This window comes from Chiroxiphia lanceolata, chromosome 7 (genome assembly GCF_009829145.1).
Source record: "Chiroxiphia lanceolata isolate bChiLan1 chromosome 7, bChiLan1.pri, whole genome shotgun sequence".
Taxonomy (NCBI): Eukaryota; Metazoa; Chordata; class Aves; order Passeriformes; family Pipridae; genus Chiroxiphia; species Chiroxiphia lanceolata.
The window spans coordinates 39257748-39281519 of NC_045643.1; the positions used below are offsets into that span (position 1 = coordinate 39257748).

At 49.8% G+C, this 23772-nt stretch overlaps 1 protein-coding gene, 1 long non-coding RNA gene and 2 other non-coding genes across 5 annotated transcripts in view; 2 read left to right on the top strand and 2 right to left on the bottom strand.

Moving 5' to 3' along the window:
* The first annotated feature begins 9499 nt into the window (after positions 1-9499).
* TRNAA-CGC lies at positions 9500-9571 on the top strand. The gene has a single exon. It is a non-coding gene; the product is annotated as a tRNA-Ala (tRNA).
* A 252-nt stretch (positions 9572-9823) lies between these two features.
* On the bottom strand, positions 9824-9894 carry TRNAG-GCC. The gene has a single exon. It is a non-coding gene; the product is annotated as a tRNA-Gly (tRNA).
* A 665-nt stretch (positions 9895-10559) lies between these two features.
* LOC116789299 lies at positions 10560-17746 on the bottom strand. Of its 2 annotated transcripts, XR_004357967.1 has the most exons (6): positions 17736-17746; positions 16144-16235; positions 14757-14870; positions 12848-13085; positions 12140-12264; positions 10560-12049 (listed from the first exon to the last, which is right to left on the bottom strand). It is a non-coding gene; the product is annotated as an uncharacterized LOC116789299 (long non-coding RNA). The 2 variants fall into 2 exon arrangements; XR_004357968.1 differs by lacking the exons at positions 14757-14870; positions 16144-16235; positions 17736-17746 and adding an exon at positions 13949-14073.
* Positions 16586-23772, top strand: part of GPD2 (glycerol-3-phosphate dehydrogenase 2) — a 49720-nt gene continuing 42533 nt past the window's right edge. The window contains exon 1 of the mRNA XM_032692970.1: positions 16586-16708. The gene's annotated coding sequence lies outside the window, so the exon portion shown is untranslated. The remainder of the gene's footprint in view (positions 16709-23772) is intronic.

Consider the following 23772-nt stretch of genomic DNA (forward strand, 5'->3'; position numbering starts at 1 on the left):
CGTCCTCTGGATGCAACCGATCCCAGAAAACAGCCTATTTTAAGCGCCTTGTGAAGTTTTCTTACATAAAACACATCTCCAGACTCGCCCCCCACGCACACGCGCTCGAGCGCAGGCGGTGGTTGGGGTTTTAACTTGGCAGCGTTTTCCTAAAAGGTTTGGAAATGCCAAAAGTAGTAACTACGCTGCAGAGACTGTTACAGCCTCTCAGCTGCCATTCTGCTCTGAATTCCTGCTCTCTGACAAGGATGCCAGCCAGCCTGGGATCATGGAAAAACAACCCCAAGACTGTCCCAGGAATGGCACAGGCGCCTTTGCTGGGGATTGGGCTGGGAAGGGATCGGGAAGAGGCAGAAGCCGCCCACCACTGCAGGGAGAGACCCACAGAGCTGCACCCTTCCCACTTTTCCAGTAGACTACAGGGATATAATTGCACTTTCCCCCCAGAATTCAGGTGTGCAGGCCACGGAGCTGCCCGTGGATCTCTAGTGGATGAGCTCCACCAGCCACATGGAGACACCAGGATGGGTGTCCCAGGGCCGGGTCTGGCCATGGTGCCTGTGGAGGTGCCCGGGATCCACATCGGCCATTGCCTGCTTGTTTGGGAATTTTCTCAGGGATTGTCTCAGCTCCAGGCTGTTCTGCCAACTCTGGAAACCCCCAAAACATGACACTTGAGTGATGTATTTATGCCACAAACACTCTAAAACAGCGTAATTACACGCTGTTCTCCCTGTATTTTGGGAATTAACTGACACAACATAAAGAAATCAGGTTCAATTAACTGCTTTCGTTAAGTGAAATGTTTTTTGTTGTTTCAAGAGAAATCCTTTCTTGTTTTGGGAGGGATTTTCTCAATATATCTGGGATCCTTCCTCCTCAGAAACATATTCCCTGGATGACACTGCCATGTCTGAAGCAGGAAAACAAATATCCACAGAAGCTGGAAGACGGTGCAGGTTACCAATGCAGCCCTCTCCTGTGACTGGTTGAACTGTGAGGTGTTGGTGGCCCCCTCTCCAGATGGACAGTGCTGTTTAGAGGTCCTTGCACACACAGAGGGGCTGATGATGAGCTCCAGAAGTGCCCCTGGGTCTGCCTGGGGATGACAGTGTTCGGCGCTGGAGCCAGGAAAGACACTCGGAACAAACCCCAGTGTTTTTCCTCCAAGATCTTTTTCATGACCAGAGCCTCCTAACAACAGCCTGAGGTGGCTCAGGGCTCGTGTCAGGAGCCCCATCCATGGGTGCCAAACCCTCCTGTGCGAGAGAGGGTGTTCCTGGGGCCCGCACGGCCGCTCGCTCAGAGCCTGGCAGATGTGAGACAATGTCGGAGGAATGTCTGGTAGGAGCGAGTTACCACGGGTCTGTTCCCGTAATCCAACCCAAAACCATTTGCTGAATCCTCTCAAACAATTTTCTGTGGGATGCACTCACTGCCAGCAGTGGGGAATGCCTGGCCTGGTGAGTCCATCCCCGCAGAGGGTGGCCCTGACCCCTTGCTCGCTGCCATGGCCGGGTTTGAAGGCACTGTGGGTTCGGGTTTGAAGGTGCTGTGGGTCGGGTTTGAAGGCACTGTGGGTTTGGGTTTGAAGGCACTGTGGGTTCGGGTTTGAAGGCACTGTGGGTTCGGGTTTGAAGGCACTGTGGGTTCGGGTTTGAAGGTGCTGTGGGTCGGGTTTGAAGGCACTGTGGGTTTGGGTTTGAAGGCACTGTGGGTTCGGGTTTGAAGGCACTGTGGGTTCGGGTTTAAAGGCACTGTGGGTTCAGGTTTGAAGGTGCTGTGGGTTCGGGTTTGAAGGCGCTGTGGGTCAGGTTTAAAGGCACTGTGGGTTCGTGCAGGGCCGTGCAGGGAGGAGCAGCACTGCCCATGGCATCACCAGCACTGCTCTCATGTGGGGGGGCCCTGCCTGCCCTGCTCTGGAGCTTGAGGGGGCCCCATCCTCCCCCTTCGCTCACTTCTTAACAAAATAATTTTCCACTGAGGCTGCGAGGCTCGAGGCCTCCCCAAAGCCAGCTATTTTGAGCATTTTCCACAGCATCTCTGAACGCTGTTGTGCTCATGACTGGTGAGTGGGAGATCCGTGTGCGCAGATCCCGCCGAGCTGTGCTGGAGTGTGCCAGCCCTGCCGGGCGCCAGCCTCCTCCTCCTCCTCCTCCTCCCTCCAGCGTAGTCTGGCTTGAAATTGTGCCACCAGCACAGCTCCCCGTCACAGTCACAGGCTGTCCCGGGCTGTCTCCGGGCTGGTGGGTGGCTGCCCTGCGTCACACGGGCCCTGCTGGGAGCCATGTCCCCCTCACTGGGATGTGTCCCAGGAGAGGGGCTGTCCCCAGGGATGGACAGTTTCCACCTCTGTGTTCCCTCAGTCAGCCCCAGGGACAGCATGGTTTGCAAAACACACGGTTGATGTCTTGGTGTGTGGAAGCTGTGTTTTAAATTCATTCTCTGAAATAAGTCCCTGGAAGTGTCCAAGGCCAGGTTGGGCCGGGCCTGGGGTAACCTGGGATAGTGGAAGGTGTCCCTGCCCATGGCAGGGGGTGGAACAAGATGAGCCTTAAGGTCCCTTCCAACCCAAACCAGCCTGTGATTCTAAGTCTGATTCACAAAGTACAGTCTCCTTTGGGCAAAGGGCTGCTGGAGCTTTTCTTCACTGCTGAAGGTCCTGATGATAATGGATGAAGAGAGCTGAACCTGTGAGACCCATTCGAACGTCGTCAAGATTCAGCAGTCAGACTCGGTGATGGCTGGGTCAACTTCTTGAGGACCTTCCAAAGCATGGACACACTTCAGGTTCTTCCAGGTACCTGCCTGAGGGGCAGAGAGCTGCTGGTACCTTCCTTTAGTGATGTGTTTTAGTGGTGGGCTTGGCAGTGATGGGTTAATGGTTGGACCTCATGGTCTGAGAGGGCTTTTCCAACCTAAACCCTCAGTGACAGCCACCAGGAACTGAGTTATCAGCATTGTGTGTTTGTCCAGCCACTCGTATGACAATGTTATCTCCTGGCTCATACCTACTGCAGGCTTCAGAAAAAAGGGGTAAATTGAAAACAGCTCGTGATGGTTCTGAATTTGCAAAACTCTCCATGTCTGTGAGGGCTGCTGTCATTAGAGGGAAATGGCAGGGAGAACAAACCCATTAGTGCAGTTGTTAATTGAAAACAGGACCGTGTGGAGAACGGGGTTTGTAATTATGAGAATAATTATTAAAATATCATTTTGCTTTTTAAAATGCCTGACTTTAGTACAGGATATGGAGGAGTTACGTTTTAAAAAGTTAATTATTTCCAGTGCTTCAGAAAGGGAGGTCTAAGCTGAAAATGATTTACCAAATTTTTAAGACAGCTTTTTAATTATCAGTTTTAAAACATTGTCATCGAGCATCAGCTGAGCCTCAGTTTTACTTTCTCTGCAGACTGTGCTTCCCTCCTGTGCAGATCTTGCTCCTTCCCAGGGCTCTCCAGAGCTGTGAGCTGGGCATGGCCATGGTGGTGGGTCAGGAGTACCCAGATCCCATTTTTGACTTGCCATTTTGGCCTTCTGGGCGTCTGGCTGTCCTTCCCAGCAGCTCTGATACTGGTGGCTTTTCCCCATGGCCTCCCCATCCTGGTGTGGTTTCTCGGGATGCTGCTGGGATCTGGCAGGGCCCCGGATGCAGGAGTGGCTCTGTGCTCAGGGGTCTTTCTCCTTCACCACCTTTTGGAGCCCTGGGTGGATGGGGAAAGGGTCTGGGTCTGACTGGCTGAGAAGGGGGAACCCAACACCTCTGCAGCACCCAACACCTCTGGAGCGTGAGCCGGGGATGAACCGGCACTGGCACCGCTCAGTGCACCCAGTGGGGCTGCTGACATCTCCCAGGAACCAGGGAAAACAGAGGAGCACTTCTGTGGGGAGTAAGCAGCAGTTAGAGCTGGGCACGTGGCAGCAGTTAAACAGCTCCTTTGGCAGGGTGAGATGTACAGCAGCGGCTGCAGCGCCGGCGGCTGCTGCTCCTACACGAGGGCTCCAATTTGTTCATGCAGGTTCTTACTACAGGGTGCACGTGTACTGGGGTGTAAATGTACTCAGCTGTGTGCTGTGCACACTGGCTGTGCCTGGAGGTGTTCCCCAGGGGATCCTGCCCCTCTGCCCCCTCAGCTGAGACCCCCCTGCAGAGCTGCTCCAGCCCTGGGAACAGCAGCACAGGGACGTGGAGCTGCTGGAGAGGGAGACCTGAGAGCCCCTTGCAGGGCCTAAAGGGGCTCCAGGAGAGCTGGAGAGGGACTGGGGACAAGGGATGGAGGGACAGGACACAGGGAATGGCTTCCCACTGCCAGAGGGCAGGGAGAGATGGGATATTGGGAAGGAATTCCTGGCTGGGAGGGTGGGGAGGCCCTGGCCCAGGTTGGGCAGAGAAGCTGTGGCTGCCCCTGGATCCCTGGAAGTGTCCAAGGCCAGGTTGGAGGGGGCTTGGAGCAACCTGGGCTGGTGGAAGGTGTCCCTGCCCATGGCAGGGGGTGGAGCTGGATGGGCTTTAAGGTCCCTTCCCACTCAAATCGTTCTGGCATTCCATAATTCTACAGCCAGGAGGAGGGTGTCTGAACTTCATCCTCTCTTTCCCTCCCTCATCACTCCTTATCTTCCAGCTGGAATTGAGCACAAGCACAGCACAGGCACACACCCAACAGCACACAAATATGGACTCACCATATCCAGACAACCGGATAACTATGGAGAAAAAGGCAATTAATGATGCACAGTAAATAATACAGTTTTCCTTGCAACATTTGAAGCACAGTAAGTAATAAACACTGCTTTGAGAGGAGTGATATTAAATAAAACCACCCAAACCAAAGTTCAGACTCTGTTGCTGAATGGAGGAAAAATAGGTTTTTATTCAGTTATAACTAAATTGGATCTGGTTCTTCAATATGGAAAAACTAGATTAAATCTGAGACAAAAACTGAATCCCATTAATATTACTAGTAAATAAAAATCTATGATTTTTTGGATGAGGGAGCTTTAATAACAAGAGGCGTCATAAAGAGAGAAATCAAAACTGGATTGTACCTTCAGCAGACTGTTCAATACAAAAGCCAACAAAATTAGGCCATATTGATGTGATGAGCAAGAAGAAATATATTAGTTTCCAGCTCACAACATTCCGGTACAAGGCATCATCGGAAAACCCAGTCAATTCTGATATCAGTCAGATCCTGATGAAACGAGCCCACACTTCCAGCAGACAATCCTCCAGGAATGGCCCCTATTGACACATCGGTAATGAGATGGAAATGTATTTATTGCTGCTGGTTCCCAGCCCCACTGGTGCTCACTGGGCCCGGCTGGGCCAGTGCTACCAGCTCAGGTGGCCACCACGGCCACCCCCGTGTCTGGGGCAGGACAGACCAGCAAAGGTCTTTTTTAATACTTGTAAAGGTATTGAGGTCTTAATATTTGAAATTATACCATGGCTCAGCCTGGATAATGAGAGTGTCATCTGGTGCTTATCAGGGAAGGTGACATGTTTCAGTTGGGATATATATACATATATTTCCAAAGTTTTTCCAGGAACAACAAACCACATTTGTTCCAAAAGCAAGTTCCTAATATCCCTATCTTAAAAATGTGATACTTAGCAAGAAAACTGAAAAATAAATGATGCTTTTTCTGTGAAGTTTCTGCTTGCTGGGAGCAGAGTCTGAGCTGCAAATGGGAAATGCAGTTCAGGGAATAAGTCAACACTTTAGGAAATAATTATGATAATAAAAATAAAATAAACCATAAACCACAATAGTAGTAGTAGTAGTAATAATAATAATAAAATAATAATAATAATTAATAATAATTAATAATAATAATAATAAAGTAGCATTGCACTTTTTCAGGGTTGGGGTACAATATTTTAATCAGGTCTTCTCTAAGCAAATATGAAGTGTCCCATTGAATGATCTGTCCTAATGAGGTTCCATGTGGGGTTCCAAATCACCTCCTGCCTTGGCTTCCTGAGCAGGTCGTTGAATTAAAGGCCTGTGAAAAAGCAGGAGCATCCCACTGCCTGTACAGCCCTATTGTCAGTGTAACCTGTGTAATTGTTACAGTGACAGAGCTTTCCAGAAACCTCCTATTTGCCTCAAATCCTGAAATGTTAATTTTCATCTCTGATTAAGCTGAAGACCAGTCAAGGCTCCTTTTATTAAGTCAGGCAGAGTCCTACCTGCTTCCCAAGGGCTAAATTTGGCTGGGAAAGCCACTGTAATATTGTATAATTAATTTGCCAGTCAAATAATTTCTGCAGGGCTCTAATTTACTTATCTGTCTGCAATCCTAATGAATCCCCCAGCTCAGTACTTTAATCATGTTTTCTGCCTTTTTATCTCCTTTTTTAACTCTAACTTTTCTAATTGTTTACTCTGGGCTCATCTGTAACCTGTATTTTTGGCATGTTTTAGTTCTCACACCAAAACCCAGTCAAACACTTGGCTCTGCAGGTCTCCTTCATGACTGGGAACTGCCAAAAGCCCTCCTTGCTTTATTCCTCAATTTCTCCACAACAAACAAGGGAGTTGAGTCAATAGAAATCAAAGATGTAAAAATCCAGGAGAAAAAGACATTTGTACTTGGAGGACTTAAAATGGTAACTTCATTCCAACTTGGTGTAACGTATGTGCAGAGCTTCCTAAAGGTTATTCTGAGCACTATATTCCCTCATTAATGCCAGTAGTAGATATGTTTCAAAAAATGTGTGCGTGTGAGACACCTTTCAGTGGAGAACATGGTGGTGCTGGGTTGACATTTGGACTTGATGATCTCCAAGGTCTTTTCCAACCTTAACCATTCTGTGATTCCAATAAATGTAACATTTACAGTCTTTGTCGTTTCTCTGCAAATCACAACTCTGTCCTCGTTGGTTTTTTTTTCTTCTAATAGATTAACTATTTTAAATGCTTTGGTAAGTGGCATATTTATGTAGTGTTTCTGTGGTATTTATATGGTATTTATGTACCTGGGAGCAGAGACCTGCAGGTCTGTCATTGCACGGGCAGGGAACGCCCACGGCTGGGCTGGATCCACAGCATGGATCCTCCTCACGTGTTTGTGTGACACCACCAGGCTTTGCTGCTCTGTTCTTCTGAATGGTAGTGTTGATTTTAAGAAGGAATTTCGAGTGCAAACATTCAGTCCTGAGGACAAGTGCAGCGGCAGGCAGATGTAGCAGAAGGAAACACAGACATGCCTCTCTGTCTGTTCAGAATCCCGCTGTGATCCCTGTTCCCATGCAGCCCGGGGAGCCTTGTCAGGCTGGACTAGAGAACTCCATGAGGGTGGAGGGAAGTTGCTGTGGGAAATACCGAGTGAGTTTACATGAGTATCTGATGAGGATTGACGAAAAACTTGAGCAGATTAAAGAAAACCCATCCCCAGGGCCAGGGGAGGCCTCCCCTGAGGCGTGAGGTACCAGGAATGAGTTAATCCCACCAAGGAATGCGGTGGAGCTGCCAGATAACAGTGACATTGTTTTTCCCTGATGTCAGCACAGAAACCCAAACACAAAGAGGTGAATGTAGTCCTTGGAGGCAGCTGAATGTGGAGCTTGTGCCTGCCTCCAGCAGCATTGAGACAAGATGACAAAGTGTTTCCTGGAAGCAGGGGCTGGCTCCGGACAGCTGGGCCAGCCATGGTGGGAAGGACTGGGAGATGTTCATGTGCTGGGAGCAGCCACAGGGTCCCACTCTGCTCCCTCCTGCTTTATGAACATGCAGCTCTGACAGGCTCAGGCTTCCACTGAGTAATTTACAGCCATTCATGGTCATTTTATTTTCCTTTACAGCTTACTTTAAGGCATCTTATTTTCTCCTGAAGTGTCTCCATGTTGTGTCTGGCCTGAGTAATTCAATTTATTCTGTATTAGGTAGGTGATGGTCCAGCGGATATTTAGGCCTTGCTGGAATAGAAGCCTTGTTTCACTTCAATATAGGCAGCACTTGTATTGCTTCCAGAGGGATGGTAATTAAATACTTGCTGATAGGCTTTGGATGTGGAGCTGCTCCTCTCAGCAGCCGGAATGTGCTCTGCCTGGATCCACCTCCTGAGCGGGAAGTTTCACAATTGGGTGACTGTCCATCACATATGAGAAATCCATAACGGCATAGTAATATCTGTATTATTCATTTTTTGGCTATTCTGAAGCCTACAGGAAGGTAAACAAAAGGAGAAAAACCTGAAGAGAAGGTTTTAAATTGCTTTGTGTTTTTATTGCAGGGCTGGTATTAACCTGCTCAGCGCCCTTGGCTCGGCCTGGTGAGGAGCCACGGCTGCTCTGTGCCTGGGCTTACACACAAACCCCAGAGCTGGTGTGTTAATCAGGGAAAGCACACTCAGGAACTCCTAGACAACAGCTTCTTAAAATCTGCTTGGAAGAAAGTGAAGCTGCAAATGTTGTTTTCTGAGAGGACGAAAAATCGTGAGTCACCGAGGTTATGGATGTCAGAATGGGGCACACTGAGGGTCGGCTAGGTGGGGAAGGGTCCTCCCCATCCCGGCTCTGTGAGACCATACAGCTGCTTGTGAGAATATAAATTAAACACTCTGGAATTATCCAGCACATCTGGAGCCAGTCCAGAGGAGGCCACGGAGATGCTCCCAGGGCTGGAACCCCTCTGCTCTGGAGCCAGGCTGGGAGAGCTGGGGGAGTTCACCTGGAGAAGAGAAGGATCCAGGGAGAGCTGAGAGCCCCTTGCAGGGCCTAAAGGGGCTCCAGGAGAGCTGGAGAGGGACTGGGGACAAGGGATGGAGGGACAGGACATAGGGAATGGCTTCCCACTGCCAGAGGACAGGGTTAGATGGGATGTTGGGAAGGAATTCCTGGCTGGGAGTGGGGGGAGGCCCTGGCCCAGGTTGCCCAGAGAAGCTGTGGCTGCCCCTGGATCCCTGGAAGTGTCCAAGGCCAGGTTGGACAGGGCTTGGAGCAACCTGGGCTGGTGGAAGGTGTCCCTGCCCATGGCAGGGGTGGCACTGGATGAGTTTTAAGGTCCTTTCCCACCCAAACCATTCCATGACTCCATGGATGTGTGGGATAGCTCAGGCACACGCTGAGGGAGACTGGCAGTACCATGGAGATGGAGACAGTTCTGAAAATAAACCTGAACAGAGAGCAGCTCCTGCTAAAGCTCATGGAAGTTGCCTTTTTTTTTTTTTTTTTTGGGGGGGTGGCTCTTTCCCGTTCAGTATCAGGGCTCTAAACCTGCCAGTCCCGACCCCGGCTGGGTATCCCCGGGCGGGGTTCAGCAGCCCGGGCTGCCCCAGGCCCCGAGCTTTCCCCGCACACAGCGCTGCTCCTGGCGGGGGGGGGGGGGGGAATCCCTGTTCCCGTTCCCGGGGGATCCCTGTTCCCGTTCCCGGGGGATCCCCGCTCCCCTTCCCGGCAGAGGGAGTCGTGTGGGGACGAGGAGGGCGGGGCGGGCGGGGCCCCGGGCCCAGCCGCGGCCTCATGAGCGCGCCGGGCGGCAAGGCCCCCACGGCCGGGGATGTAGCTCAGTGGTAGAGCGCGCGCTTCGCATGTGTGAGGTCCCGGGTTCAATCCCCGGCATCTCCAGGCGTTTCTTTTCCTTCTGCCTTTTTTTTTTTTAATTTAATTATTATTTTTCCCGTCATCCCCGGGGATAGGTCGCCCGGGGGGAGGGGGGGGCTTCCCTCGGGCGGGAAGAGGCGCCGCCGGGGTGGACATCCCGACGGCGCCTCTTCCCGCCCGAGGGAACCCCCCCCTTCCCCGTGGGGAAAAACGAAAGCGCCGCGACCCCAAAAACGCGACCGGATCCTCCCGCCCGCAAAAAAAAAAAAATCGAGTTGCATTGGCCGGGAATCGAACCCGGGCCTCCCGCGTGGCAGGCGAGAATTCTACCACTGAACCACCAATGCGCGCTCGGAGGGACCCGCCCGCCCCTGCCTGAACCCAGCTCACCCCGCGCTTTTTACCCTTTTCCGCCTGTTTTACGACCCTTTTTTTCAGCCCCCCACGTCCCCAGGCAGCAACTTCGGAGCCGTTATTTCCCGGGGAAAAACGGCGTTAGAAACTTAGGAATGCCTGCTACACGTTTTTCCTTTAAAGGATTACACCCCCCCCCCCCCGAAAAGTGTATGATGTCCCCGTCACACGCTCCACAGAGCCTGCTCTTGTTCATCCCTCACAGACACGAGATTTCAGTAATCATTTTTATTCCATTGCACCATTTCGCAGCATATTGTTTGAAACCTTTTTTCCCCCCCAGCATATTGTTCGAAAACTTTTTTGCTCAGCACATTCTTTGAAACCCTTTTTTTCAGCATTTGAAACCCTTTTTTTCAGCATATTCTTTGAAAACTTTTTTTTTCTCAGCACGTTCTTTGAAAACTTTTTTTCCTCATCATATTCTTTGAAAACTTTTTTTTTTCTCAGCTTATTCTTTGAAAACTTTTTTTTCCTCGGCATATTCTTTGAAAACTTTTTTTTTCTCAGCTTATTCTTTGAAAACTTTTTTTCTCGGCATATTCTTTGAAAACTTTTTTTTTCTCAGCGTGTTCTTTGAAAACTTTTTTTTTTTTTCCCCCCTAAGCATTCTGTTTGTATCTTCTCAGGGATAAACAAATGTTATTCCTTGAATAAGTCAGGGGGAGTGTTCAAGGAACGGCAGCACCGAGTGTTTCACATCAAGGGAATGTTAAGATTTACGTACAAAAAGAATAGTTGTGCTTGAGGACACAGCCCAGGTAGGAGGAACACCGACCACCAACCACCTCTGGAAAAGGAGGAAGCAGGTATTTTCTTCTTCTGCCAACAGGAATCTGGCACTACAGGTACTGTTCCAATTTCCTGTGTGGACACACACAAACACCACAATGTAACCACACGTCACAGTTCCCTTCCCTTCTAAACTTCCTCCAGGAGAAGGTGACATTGTAAAAACTTCAAGTAAAAACTGCAATTTAGGTTATTGCTCATGGCTGCATCAGTAAGCCCAGAAAAACTGTGTTCCCAGACAAGCCCAGGACCTGAAATCCCCAAGCACTTACATAAAAAAATATACATATTGAGAAGCCCCTAATTCCCTATTTACTGTGTCTAGCAGTTAGCCAAGAGGAGGCAAACAGAAAGCACCGACCAACTGGTTTCCCCCTACTTTTATTCTGTCACCTTCTCTCATTCCTGGTGAGCTGAGGCTCTGCCAGGGCCCGGCTGGCAGGGGACACCTGGCAGCATCTGTGCACAGCCATGTGGGAAACAGCAGCGTGTCCTCAGAGAGTCATGGAGTCACGGAATCACAGGATGGGGTAGCTTGGAAAAGCCCTCACCCAGTCCAAAGGTTCCCTCACGGCGCAAGGTTCACCACTGAGCCATGTCCCCAGGTGCCCCTCAGCTCTCTGGGGCAGGTCAGGGCAGAGCAGAACACGGTGTTTCCATGGAACTGCCACTCCTTAGAGAATTATCGCACAGAGGGTCACCACAGTGACACGCTTTGCACTATTGGCAAGTCCCACTTGTTCCCAGAGCAGAAGTGAAACCCGTCCTTGCACTCGCAGTCAGTAACTCCGAGTCAGTTCCTCATGTCCATTAGAGCATGTTTTGCATCTGCTCAGAACATCTGGGGGGGTTGGCTGACGTAGTGCAGGGAACTCCATCACCCGGGAGGAGTCTGGCAACTCACAGGCCTCCCCGGGGACCAAATGTCACTCTAGAACATGCTCTGCAAAACCTTTCCCAAGCTGTGTGACCCAGGCTCACATTGGTTTCCCTTAAAACTCACTGAGTAGCAGAGTGATGCACGGAGGAGAGAACTGAGACCTGTAGTATTGGATAGGATGGTCCAGAGCCTCAGAACTGGTGAAAAATTCATAGGATCAGTTCAGCTGATTAATAATTCCCATGATCTCTGATGTTGATGCTTCTGGCTGAGGCTCGACACTGTGTCTTCCTGTGCTTCCTGTGTCACCACCAGCACCTGGAGGTGCCCCAGTGTGTGTCTCCCAGGAGGATGCTGCAGCTCCAGGGCACCTGCAGGGCACCGCAGCCTCACACACCCCAGTCCAACTGGTGCCGCTGAGAGAGGAACAAGGTTGATAGGCAGCAGTAAAACAGCTCAAATCAAGCCTCAAAGTGCAGGTGTGGCTCACCTGGGGTGTGGCTCACCTGGGGTGTGGCCAGTGGATGTGGCTCATTCCCTCCTGCCCGCTGACAGGGACATGTGTTCCCGTGTCACGCGGCAGGATGGAGGCTGTGCAGCCGCCCGCCATAAAACGGGTGTGGTGTCAATCCTTGGATATAAAACAGGGAAAGTGTGATGGTACTGATATACCTGCTGGCTCTGATCCACCTCAGGTGGAGCTGTATTAAATCATGTAAGTCCTACAAAGAGCAGCTGAGGGAGCTGGGGGGGCTCAACCTGGAGAAAAGGAGGCTCAGGGGGGACCTTCTGGCTCTGCAACCCCCTGACAGGAGGGGGGAGCCGGGGGGGTCGGGCTCTGCTCCCAGGGAACAAGGGACAGGAGGAGAGGGAACGGCCTCAGGCTGTGCCAGGGGAGGGTCAGGGTGGACATCAGGAGGAATTTCTCCCTGGAAAGGGTGGTCAGGCCTTGGCAGGGGCTGCCCAGGGAGGTTTGGAGTGCCCATCCCTGGAGGTGTCCAAGGAAGGCCTGGCCGTGGCACTCAGTGCTCTGGGCTGGGGGACAAGGGGGGGATGGAGCACAGGGGGGATCCATGGAGGTCTTTTCCAGCCTCAGTGATCCTGTGATTCTGTGAGTGGAGATCTTAGAAATTATGCCTGAGGAGTAACTCCAAGTGCCCTGACACACAGCAAACCTCTTTGTAAGAACCAACCCACGCTTCACTAACACATACCTAATATCACCTGGGAGGTCCAGTCCAGACTTCCAAAACACCGAAGGATAACGACTGGCTTTTCAAAATGGCTTCTAAAAGCCTCCTCATAAAGGCTTCCAGAGCGTGCTCTTGTCTCTTCTTCCAGAGTGCAGAGGAATTGCTCCATCTCCGGCGAGTTCTCCGCTGAGTGGAGCACACGCACATCAACTTGATTTTAACAGGTCACGGAATAAGCCGGGCATTTAAAAATATCCACCTACCCAAAAGGACAAATGAAGCCGTATTGTGGAGCCTTCAGCAAAGATTGTTGGAACAAAACAAACAAAACAATCGTGGTAATCTTTTAGGGAAGACTTATAATGTAGAACAACTTGTCAGAGCGGGTTAAAGTTTTAAGGCCTAGCAATTTTGACAGCGTCCCTTTGAGCACAGCGCGAGCGCGGGGACGAGCAGGACAGCAAAAGGTCACTTGGTCACACGTATCCGCTGCCTCCCTGAAGTTTAGCTCAAGACCCACTAGGCACGTCCCAATTAATTATTTAAATCTGCAGGGAAAAGTATTTCTGTAGATGAAAAGGTATGATCTGAAATTCCCGGGAAGCTGCAGGATGGCTGGTGTGGTCAAAAACGGTGCTAAAGGAAGATGGGGTGAGATATCCCATCCATGGGCTTTGGACACTGAGAGGAGCCACTTACATCCAGGAATGCTGATTCTTTCGGATACCAGCCAAGGGGAAACATAGGGATTTTGCAATATCCCTTTTCTCCCAGTGGAACAGTTCTGGAGCACTAAAGGTCACCAAAACCAAATTGACAATTATATACACGGTTATTTAAAATAATTTCCCCCAACACAACCATTGATGATGTTGCTGTTTTTAAGTTCCTTATAAACCCACGGACACCCTGAAAATGTTCGTTCCAGATCCCACCCAAATGGCCCCAAAGACACCATCAGACAGGCAACGCCAGGGAAATGGGCATTGGAAGAGAACAGGAGACTCAAATCCTCTCTTTAGTCATTATGCACTGGGATATCAGGCTGGGGTTTTCAAAGTGATTGTATATCTTTGAACTGGTTTTCTAAGGTTTTCCTAATCGACTCAATGGAGAAAATACCTGGATAAACAGTAGAGGTGTATATTCACCAGGACTTGTTTTGGCCTGTCATTGTCTCAGAATAAAAAATAATACAGCACAAATTCCAAAGAGCCTTTTGCAGTCCATTTGCTGCATATAATCTCTCACTCTGGCACATGTAGAGGAAATAAATTTAATAGATTTTTTATATATATATTTCCTGCCACAACCAAGATCTTTAAACGTTTAAAGATAAAATAACTACTCTTGACTAGTCCAAGCAGCCCTGCTTTCTAAAAGATATTGTCTTTCTTTTCTTCACCAAGGAAATTCATGTTTTCTGTCAGACCTAGCTCGGCTGTTTGCCCCAAAAAACAGAGATACTCCACATCCCTTCCTTCCATTCCCTGCCTGTGCTGCCATTGCAGGGAGAGGCCAATTAATGATGGTGTTTGTTCTGCCACACAGGATGTGCCTCGTGACCTTATTCTTTTAAAAACTGCAATTTTTGCATTTGTTTCTGTGGCTCAGCCCTGATGTGGGATCTTGATGGAACAGCAAACAGTCAGACATGATTATGATGATAACACATTCTGCAGTTTTAACAGAAAAAGGAGCCCCTTGCTCATTCTCAGACTCACATTGGAGGGATTTATCTGTTGCATGTAGGGGAAACGATTAAACACCAGCAACGCTTCCTGGTTCATTGGCAAACTGAGCATCCCATGGGAAGCCACAGGGCTGTACTTTGACTGACACCTGACACCCGCAGCCCGAGATGGGAACAATCTCAGTGTTTAACCACAGCCATGACTAAGTACTTTTATTTTCCAAGGGGAGGACCTACCGTGGATCCCACTGGAAAAAAATCTCGGCAGAGAAATTCCGCGTCTGTTCCTGTCCCTCTGTCTCAGCTCTCCTGCAATCATCAGCACCCCTTGCTCCTCACAGAGACACTTTCCTGAAGACAGATTAGGAGCAAACATATTTGTGAACGTATGAACAGATTTTCTCCTTATGATACATAACTTTGGCATGCAGTCAGGAAACGAGGATAATCTCCTTCCCCATCTTCCCCTGCTAATGAAGAGAAACTGCCTCTGGGGTTCAGGACAAAAGGTGAACTCTCCCTGCACACAATTTACACCTGCTGAGCACATGATTTCGGGCATCTAAAATTCGTGTCTTGGCAGGTGTCCCGGGGACTCAGCCACACACACGGAGACTCGGGAGGTAATATTTTCATCTAGGCATTAAATAAAAAGCAGAGTCAAGAGGGATGAATTTTGCGGTATTTTCAGGCATCTCTTTTTTCTTTTTTTTTTTTACCCTTGTAAAATTCTTTCACTTTGCAAACTTATAAAGCCCAATCTTTGCCAATGAGTAACTAAGATAAAAACAGAGGTAAAAAGTAACTAAGATGAAAAGACAGCAGTAGTTGAACAGAAGCCTGATGGAGGGAGGAGAGAAGAGCCCATCCCTGTTCATTGGTAACAGCACTGTGAACATGTGGACAACCTCTCCTGGAAAGTGAGATTGCTTGGGAAATGTGATCCTTATAAAGTTTTCACTCACTTCTGGATTTCTCTTTATGAGGAGAATAGTATAACATTCTCATTTTCTACTCCCTTCAAGATTTTGCTGGTATGGAAGAGCTGATGAGACACAGCAGTGCTGGGTGCAGAAAACGTTCACTTGGAAACAGAATGTAGACACATTTTGTGCTAATAAACTGCCTTGTTTGGAGTCAATAAGAAATGACCATAAATTAAAACTGACAGCACAGCCTCATGTGGGTAGACAACACCCTTGAGGGGTGGGAGGGCAGAGGATTTTCCCAGTTCTAACAAACTTATGATCAAGTTTTGAATATTTTTTAGAAATGCATGAAATGATAACATTTTGTGCCACATCAGGACACATACATGGGGAAGGCATTCACACCCAGAACTTGTTAGAACACATACATGGGGTAGGCATTCACTTGTAGAACCATGTGTGTGTTGGATCATGCTGCAATTATTCACCACAAATTGCATTCAAATCCCTTTTTTCCCCCCCCAATTCTTCTTCCTTTCTCACGATGTCTCAAAAAGAGAAAAACAAACAAACAAAAAACCAAACAAAGAAACAAACAAAAACCCAAACAAAACACAGTACCCCAAACCCAAACAAACATCGTACTCCAAACACCAATTGATCATTTTCTGGTGAGTTTCCTTTCATTTTCTAACCTTCCTCTACAGCTGAGGGCTTCTAAGCCTGAACATCTAAAAATTCCAGCTGCCACTTGAGATCTTACTCCCTTTTAAGAGCACTTGTGTGCCTGGGATAAACACGGCTCCCATCACCGGTGGCCTGAATATCACTGACTTTGCAAAACCCGTGAAATCCAACCCCTGCAGTTGTTTACTGCCTTAAATCGACACCCAGGCAGCTGCCGACCACGAGGGGCTGCGCGGGCGGCAGCGCCGGGCCCCACGCGTGGGCCCGAGGCCTCCGGCGCGGCCGCCCGAGCAGCCCCAGGGAGGGGCCGCCATGGGCGGCGACCCCCGTCACGCGAGGCCGGGGATGAGGAGGCCGCGCCGGGCCCCTCCCGCGGGCCAGGCCGCACCGGCGGCCCCGGGCAGGGCAGGGCAGGGCAGGGCAGGGCGGGGAGGTGCCCGCGGTGTTCGAGGCGGAGCTCGGGGGAGCCGGGCTGGCTGCTGCAGGCGGAGGGCGGGCGGCAGAGAGCCGCCCTCCCTACTTGTGCTGCCGCCGGCCGCCGAGCCGCCCGCACAGGGACCGCGGGCTGCCGCAGTAAGTGGCTCTCGGGGGGATTTCCGAGCGGGGTTCGGAGCCGCGGGGGTGGCGCGGGGGGATGGAGGGAGCGGGGCCGGCCCGGACACGCGGGTGGAAGGCGGGGAAGCCCCGGGGGTGCCTTTATTGTGAGTGCAGATGAGCCGCATCCCTCCTGCCTCCGCTCCGCTCCTTGCCCTGCCGGCCCGGCGGCTGCCCCAGCCCGGGGAGTGCCCAGGCCAGGCTGGACGGGGCTTGGAGCAACCTGGGCTAGGGAAAGGTATCCCTGCCCGTGGCAGGGGGTGGGACGGCAGCATCTTTAAGGTCCATTCCCACCCAAACCAGTCCGGTGTTTTATGGTTCTGTGTGTAAGGCTCGCAGAACAGCACGGGTAGGTGGGATGTTGGGGAGAAATTCCTCCTCAGTTTGCGGGTGTGGAGGCCCTGACACAGGTTGCCCAGAGAAGCTGTGGCTGCCCCATCCCTGGAAGTGTCCAAGGCCAGGTTGGACGGGGCTTGGAGCAACCTGGGCTGGTGGAAGGTGTCCCTGCCCATGGCAGGGGGTGGCACTGGATGGGCCTTAAGGTCCCTTCCAACCCAAACCATCCTGTGGTTCCACGATCTTACACAGCAGCTTTCACACCCAAGGGCTCCCAGCCTCCTCCCACTGTTTTATTTAAGCTTTTGGTTGGAAAAAAAATGACCAAAAAAAGGAGTGTGTGGCAGTTTTGTGGAAGTGGTGTAGAGCCCCTGGCAGCTGTCCCGTGTGTGTGTGGTCCCTGTGCTCCCTGAGAATGTCCCACAGACAGCGACCGAGCCCAGAGTCTCCCTGTCCATGGACAGCTGCCTGAGCACCTGTAGGTATCTATATATAACAAATAAGAGGGGTTGCAGAGCTCTTTCACTGTATTTTCTTTCTTGGATGGAGGGGATAGAAACAGCATCTCCTATTATTGGAAAAATGTGAATTCTGGGCGAAAAAATAGCATATCTGCAGTTACACAGAACTTTGGAAAATGAAAGTAACTTACTACTTGCACCGAACGTACTCGTCGGACCGCTGCTGGGTGAGAGTGTAGCAAGGCCTAAATTTTTTTAGTTGTTATCTCTACTAAGCTATCAGTAAACGTTTGTAAGCCTGATACTGTGGGAAAAGGTGTAAATGTGTGTGTGGAGAGCTCGGGTTTAAGCCAGGCAGATTTATTGCCCGCTGAACTTCCTCTGCTGTTTACTGTAAACAGGCAGTACAGGTGAGCTGGGAGCAGCTCCTCTCACCTGCTGCTGGAAGCGGGGGCTCTGCTCCACTCAGAAGTAGTTGCATTTTCTTCTCTTCCCTGCTCATTTCTATACTTCTATTTTCCTCCCTTAGTCATAGTTACAGTTCGTCAGGAATTTTCAGTGATGAGCAGTGACTCCAATTAGCTGGTAAAAGAGTTGGTCTGATATTTCAGGATCTTTACACGTTAATAGCTAAAGCAAAGTCCAGTGTTGCCTCTTCTATAATAGCAACACCCAGGATATTATTAATTTTAACGTTAGACAATTAGCAATTTTCTTAGTCTGATGTTGGATGGAAGTTTCGAGTAGGCACATCTACGATGTAAAATTATGCACACACCTCGTATGTAATTTCTGGTGTTACTTTGGTTGTGTATATGTGGATTTACACTTCATTTTGCTTAATTATGTGTGGGCACAGAAGCACGGTAATAATAACTTTGTGAGCTAGGCCTTGCCGCATAATGGAGTGTTTTCCCTAGAGCTCCACTTCTTCCTGGTGACTGTCACTGATGGGAGCACAGAGAGCTGGCTGGATGTGGTCAGTTCAGAGGCCACTCATGCAGAGCAGTTTCCCAAAGGACAGCTCCTACAGGTTCCTTGCTGCTGCCTGCTTTGTCTCCACACAAGTCTCAGCAAGCTTTAGCAAATATTTAAGAGAAACGTGCTTTTTCTGCCATCAGTTTGCGTTTGTGACTTTCTCCTTCCACTCGTTGTGGAGGGTTTCAAAACAGGGCTTGGTGTTTCCAAGTAGCTCAGTTAAGCAACAGCTTCCTCGTACCCTGGTGCTGGCAGTGGGACCTGGGGAGTCATTGTCCCTTTTTATGGCCTGTGCTGTCCTCAGTCTAACCCAGAGCTTTGATAGTCTAGGTGTGTAGATTAACTAATCTACTGTATGTTCTTGGCCTTGTGGTTGTTAGTTTGAACCTGCGCTTTTCCAGAGGTCAGCTGTGTCATTGTGGGTGTGCTCCTGCGGCTGAGGGGAGCGCAGGATCTGAGCAGGAGGGTGCTGGTCCCTGTTCCTACCACCCACCTGGGAGCCTCTGGGCCCTGCCTTGTTGGGTGGCCTTGGGAGAGTGGGAGACCACGGCCAAGCTGGGCAAACAGGAGCAGGTCAGGCTCTTCTCCCAGGGAACAAGGGACTGGGTGAGAGGAAACGGCCTCCAGCTGTGCCAGGGGAGGCTCAGGTTGGACATCGGGAGGAATTTGTCCCTGGAAAGGGTGGTCAGGCACTGGAAGGGGCTGACCAGGGAGATGGTGGAGTCCCCGTTCCCAGAGGTGTCCAAGGAATGACTGCCTGTGGCACTCAGTGCTCTGGGCTGGGTGTTGAGGTGGGGATGGGGCACAGGGTGGACTCAGTGGTCTGGGAGGTCTTTTCCAACTCAGATGATCCTGGGATTCTGTGAAATAAAAATTAGAGGCTGGAAAAACAAAGCTGAAGCAAATGGGACAAAAGTGGAAGATGCTTCCACTGCTTCCTGGGTGTTTGTGGTCCAGACTGGAGCTACTGGGAGTAAACAATGCAGAGCACAGAGACCACAGAGGCTGTTTTCAGCAGCAGCTGTTGGGCTTTGGGGCTCCACTGATTAGCTCTTAGAGATGTAGATGCAGCCCATTCCTGCCAGAAAGCTTTACTTTAGGAAACAGCTCTTATTACGTAACAAACAGACAGTTAGTAATCAGATCTCTTCCACAGTATCATAGTATTGATTCTGGAAACGTTCCCTGTCCCTAAATAACCATCCCTGAGCCAGATTCCCAAGCAAATATGCAGCTGTCTCCAAGGGATTTCCAGGTGAACTGGCCCCAAGTCCCAGCTGGGCCCTGTGGATGGAGCCCATGGTGATGGTTCTCTACTCGCTGGGTACAAAGTCTTGGATTGGGCTGTTTTCTGTGCTTGGCAAAGGGTTTCACAGACCAAGTGTTGATTCTGATTTCAGAGTGATTCTGAATGCAGGCCCCTCCTCCGGGATTAGTACATGTGCTATCAGGTCTCAATCTTTATCCCAGGATATAAAACTAGGCTACTTCCTTGCCACACCTAAATAATCACCTAATTTGTAGCTGTTTTTTGAGCAGGTTCCTGTTTGTATGTGAAGGTCTGTGTCCAGTCTTGTAATAAGCAAAACACCTTATGTTCTAATCCTCACTCCCTGAGTGTTTGACTGGGGAGGGGAAGGAAAACCAGCATTAGGATCAAGCTGAACTGGTAGACTGTCTATTCAAATATCTGCATTAAAAATGAGGGGAATGAAGAATATCAGAAAAAAAGGGTGAACAGCTATAAATTAGCTGTCACTAACAAGAACATTTCTTTCTAATTACAATAATTGGCTTATGGTGTTTGTGCTGTGTGGTGGATTTTCTGGCTGATATTAACCCCCCCACCAACAGGGAAGGCAGAAATGACTGTTTGAACTGTTTAAGTTGAAACAGCGTTTGCACAAGAACACAAAGGTATGGAAATCATCCTGCACACATTAGTCAGTGCTCAGGCTGGAGATGAGGCTTCCCACTCCTTCCAGTAGGAGAGGAGGGAATTGAAATACTTTTATCTAGAACTTGATTAATACATTGCGATGTTTGTGTGGCGGGAAAGCTCCAAATACTCGTTGACGTTGGTGTTCCTTTGTACTCCTGTTAGTCCTTAGGTACAGTCCTTGGGATTACAGCCATCCCTGTCTGTAGTATTGCCTCATTCCCAGGAACTTGCTGCTCTCTCTGGGAAGACTATTGCTGTTGAAATCCCAAGAAGGATTTACACATCGAACCTTTCCCCTCATCATTTGTAAAACTTTTGGGTTTTGTAGCAGGGTGATGAAACAGGAGAAAAAGAAGTGGTTAGGTTAAAAAGGCAAACAGTGGAAAGAGGAGCCAAAAAAGTTTGTTCCTTGTAGGATGGGAGTGTAGAGCAGTTGTTCTGTCATCTAGTGAAGGGTGGGAATATCTTGGTGTCTGAGTACAGAAGGCAGATGAAGTAGTCGGAAACAGTGGGACTAAAAGGAGGAATGAGGATAGGATGCCTATTTTCTGCTTTGTTTTTCCTTTATTTTTGTGCCTGGCAAGTGCTACAACCACTTTTGGGCATGAGAGCTGAGCTGGTTGCCTGCACTGGAACGTGGGAAGGATTTTCCCCATATGGTAAAGTACTGCTTGGCTTCCACTTGTCAGGGCTGAGTGGCCTGGGGGGATGTTGAGTTTTGAATTCTGTGTGCAGGAACTTACTAACCTGTGGGGTGGTCAGGGACTGAAAGGGACCAGTGACCCAGGGAGCTGTCTGGGTATTGCGGGTTATGATGCTGTGCTTGGTTCGAGAGGTGGTTCTTGGATAATGACTTTAATTACAGGGCCCAAACTTGTGTTGAGAACCTGGAAAACCATCAGAGGGCTTTAGGAGAGGATCTGGAGGGTGGACACTGCTGTGCTGCGTTTGGGATCCACCAGAACTCTTCCTTGGATGTGTTGTCCTTCATCAGAGATCTGCCTTGCAGGGGAAGCATCTCCACTTTGAGTTGGTTTAGGCTTTAATCAGTTAGTCTGGCCTGGCATCCTGTGTAACATTAACCACTCCCAGTTTCTCAAAGGTAAGTGAGAGACAGCTGGTGGATGACCTGGTTAAGGGGGTGCTAACTGGGTTATTTTCTGGTTACATCCCCTTTTTCTCATTATTTGGCCTCTTCCTGCCTTGACACACCCTGCAAACTGCCAGTAACAGAACAGTACAGCTTTCAGGGCTGAAGTTACCCACAGTCAGAACTGACTGTGGCTTTACTGCTGCTCTGTCACCATGGCCACCTGCTAAGTAGTCCTTCAAGATGGATGAGAGCTGGATTAGAGGGAGCTGAGGGTAGGACTGCAGCTGTTTGGAGGAGCAGGGCCAGTTCAGGACTCTGCTCAGCCCGGAGGGGCATCAACCTGGGCCTTTCATCATCCCAAACTTACCTGAGAGGCTGTGGGAAGGAAGGGGAAAGATGGGATTAGATGATGCTCCAATGGCAAGTTATGCAAACCGTAGTGGAGGTGATTATAAGTTTTCTATTTTTAATTCTTGCATTGAGTGACTCACTTTGTTAGATGTGTTCGTTGGAGATGGAATGCGAAGCACCCGGATTCCATGGTAATGGCCTCGGAAAGCACAGGGATGTACAACAGAACAGATTGGGTTTCTTCTCTTAATTTCCCGGGTTCTGTGTCTGATGGTGGCACGCGCTCCTGCGGCGGAGCTCTGCTGCCTGGATCCATCTGTGCCTTCACTGCTGCGAAACCATCCTCTTGCTTTGGGCTGACTCGTGGTTCTGTGGCTGAATTCCCCACCCTGCCCTCATTCCTCTCATTCTTTCCCCCAGCTTTGGCTGTGTGCTGCTCAGATCCAGCCCCGTGTCCTCCTAATTAGGAAGTACCTGAGTACAGAAGTGCTGGCGATTGCGGTGCTTCCCTTTCAGTCAGCTGTTGTCTGGGGTGGGAGTGGGTTACACAACTCCAGATGACAGCCAGCCAACAGTCTGGCAGCTGCCTGGGCCAGGCATTACGGGAAGGAAGGAAGGAAGGCAGGCAGGTCCCTCCCATGAGTCCAGCCTGATGAGGGCTGCGCGTGGCCAAGGTTTGGCACGTGGGGTGCTCTGTTCCGAAACCTCTACTGACAACAGGTGTTGAAATCTGTTCTTTGAAAACCAGAATATAAACGGTGCTTTGTAGGTTTTTGGGTTTGAACCATGGGGCTGAAAGTGGAGCAGTGTAAGGAGTGTATTAAAGGATGAAGGGGAGCCCTTGCCTGTGGCACAGGAGGCTCATGGTCTGTTAGCTGGTGAGGTCACCAGGGACCTTGCTGGGGCAGGGAGCTGGTCACCAGCCTGGATCTGGAGTGGGACACTCCTCTGGAAGTGTCTACTGAATGCTGAGCTACTGGTTAAGGAGTGCACTGAGGAGGGAGCAGTTCCTACTGCGAGATGGTTTGTATTATTGACTTTTGTAACTTTTGGAAACTGAAAGTGGGAACTTGTGCTGACAAATCTTTTGTGTCATTTCTGTTTCACATAGACTAACTCCCCCTGCCCCTTGGTTTCCTTTTAAGTTTAAAGGCTGTTTCTTGTGATCAGGAACCTTTAGTTCCACTTGAAGCTAATGTCCCTGTGAATCTTTACCAACGCTCAGTTCCCTGGGAACTGTTCCCTGGGGTTATTGAACTCCTTGGACAGATAACTGTACAATACCCACTGCTTGTCACATGCTCCTGGCTCCTCCCGTGCCAGTCAAGGGCTCCTGCTCCTGCCACAGCTTGTTCTAGAGCCTGTCAGGGACCTCAGCCCACCCTCCAAGCAAGGGCATGGGTCCAAAGGTGCCGTTTATGGCCTCTATGAAAACCAAGAGTGAGGCTTAACATGCAGATTTACAGTGTCAGATGGTGCTGACAGCACTAAAACACTGTACCCTGCTTGAGCTGCTTTGAAAGGTGACTCAGAATATTTGTGTGATGGAAAGATGACTTATTTCTGACTGTAGTGCTTCTCATGCTGGTTGCTGTTATAATTGCCATTAAAATAAAATTCTATTGCCGTCACAAGCTATTGATCTCAGCTTGGAAGAGAAGCAGGTTTCAGTACCTGCTCGCAGAAAAGGAGGGGTTTGGAAGCATAGGCTCTTCCCTGGGAACGGCATGGGCTGCATTCCTTCCCCTTTCATCTGTGCCCTGGTGTGTCCTGCTTGAAGCCAACAGCAGCCTTTCCCAGCAGCCTTTCCCAGCGTCTGGGACAGCGCTGGAGGAAAACCCCACAAGTGTGTGTTTGGAGCCTCTAATTTCCCTCTGGCTTT